Source organism: Wolffia australiana, chromosome 11 (genome assembly GCF_029677425.1).
Source record: "Wolffia australiana isolate 7733 chromosome 11, ASM2967742v1".
Taxonomy (NCBI): Eukaryota; Viridiplantae; Streptophyta; class Magnoliopsida; order Alismatales; family Araceae; genus Wolffia; species Wolffia australiana.
Genome location: NC_135845.1, coordinates 12,553,008 through 12,554,793, shown reverse-complemented (window position 1 = coordinate 12,554,793; position 1,786 = coordinate 12,553,008). Strand labels below are relative to the sequence as shown.

Sequence of the window (1,786 nt, the reverse complement as noted above, 5' to 3'; positions counted from 1 at the left end):
GGATTAATGGAAGGTTGAGTTGGAAATCGACCTGAGTGGGAGTTGGATTCAACTCCCTTACCTCCATGGTCAGCTGTTCTTTGCTTCAAGCTCTCCAATAGCTGTCTGGTCTGCTCTTGCGCATCCATCATCATTTTTGTCTGTGTTTCAATCATGGCTTGCATGCGTATCTCCATTTCTTCCCGTAGCCTTCGATTCTATTGCTCTATCATGTGAGATATTACAGGTGTTAGAGTGGACAAATCTTGTACCTGGTTTTGTGGAGCTGCTTGATAAGACTGCTGTGGTGGGGTCTAGAATTGGACCCGTTGCTGGAAAGGGGCCTTGGTTCCTTAGGAGTAGATTCCTTGGTTGTTGTAGATGGTCCTGTTTGGTCCTCCCCAAGGCTGTTGGTTGTGGTTCAACAAATGGACCTCCTCCTCTCCATGTTGGCATGCTCCATCCTCATGATCTATGCTTGAACATATAGAACAAATCTGTGCTTTCACAAGGGGTGAGTTAGGGAGAAAAGCATTCTTTAGAGTGGAAGTCAATTCTTCAAGTTTCTTGTTGGTTTCTCTTATCCCTACATGAAGATCAGCTTCCTTTGAAGTTACTTGCAGCACTCCTCGTTTTGGGTTGGCATTTCTTCCATTTTGACTTGCTCCTATTTCCTGTAGGTCAGTTTCAGCCACCCTTTCCAAAAGATCAAAGACTTCATCCTCATAAGCCATATAGAACGAGCCACCAGCTATTTGATTCACTTTACTTTTAAAAATATCAGGAAGTGATTCATAAAAAATTTCAGCTAGCTGACATTTTTCTATTCCATGGTGAGGGCAGTTTCGGATTAATTCATTGAACCTTTCCCATGATTCACTAAATGCTTCATGATCATGGGGATAAAATTTCTGAATTTCTTTTCTATAAAAGTTAGTTTTGGAAAGGGGATAAAATTTATGTAGAAATTTATTCTGCATTTCTTCCCATGAGTTAAATGTTATGCCTAAATTTCTATACCATGCGAAAGCCTTATCTTTCAAAGTAAGCGGAAAATATTTCATTTTTAAAGCTTCAGTAGTTAAACCAGGAATATTTTGAGAGGAACATCGAATATGAAAATCATCAAGAAATTCTAAGGGGTTTTGAGAAGAATGACCAGTAAATTCAGGGAGAGAGTTCAGTAGGGCATTGTCATACCTAAACATAACCCCCTCACCTACATTGATGTTGATGCCAGTTTGCCGTAGACTTCCTGATGGAGTAGATCTATCCAGCATCGTCCTTCTCCTCCCTTGTGGTGGCTGACCATCTTCTGCCATATCGACTTCTTCTTTATCTTGAGCTGTAAGTGTTGCTGGAAGAGCAGGATATTGAGTGTCTAGATCTTCCTCAACACTAGTCCCAGCCTTAGACCTTGTTAAGACCATCAATCTCCAAAAAAGTAGTTAGAAGTACCGTTTGTTGAGGGTTAGCTGCCCTCAACTTTGGCAAAAGAGGAAAAAATACAAATTCACTAATAACAATCACCGTGATCCCCGGCAACGGCGCCAGTTGATAATTCAGATTTTGGGGTAATTAGTGATGAGTTATCTTCATTAATTAGTGTCGTTGGTTTATCCGAATTAAAACAACAAAAATTTATAATAACCTTACTAGCGTAGGGAGAGTAAGGGTCGATCCACAGGGAGCAAGGGTTTTTTTCTTAGGAATTTGTGCTTTAGTTATGTATTTTTAAATAATTTTAGAGGTAGGTTTACTACATATGAAGATAAATAACTAATGAAATAAAAATATATAACAAAGA

General features: G+C 39.4%; 1 pseudogene; it reads left to right on the top strand.

Annotated features, from left to right (window-relative positions):
* The first annotated feature begins 804 nt into the window (after nucleotides 1–804).
* Nucleotides 805–898, top strand: LOC144709949 (small nucleolar RNA R71; annotated as a pseudogene).
* Nucleotides 899–1,786: the final 888 nt, after the last annotated feature.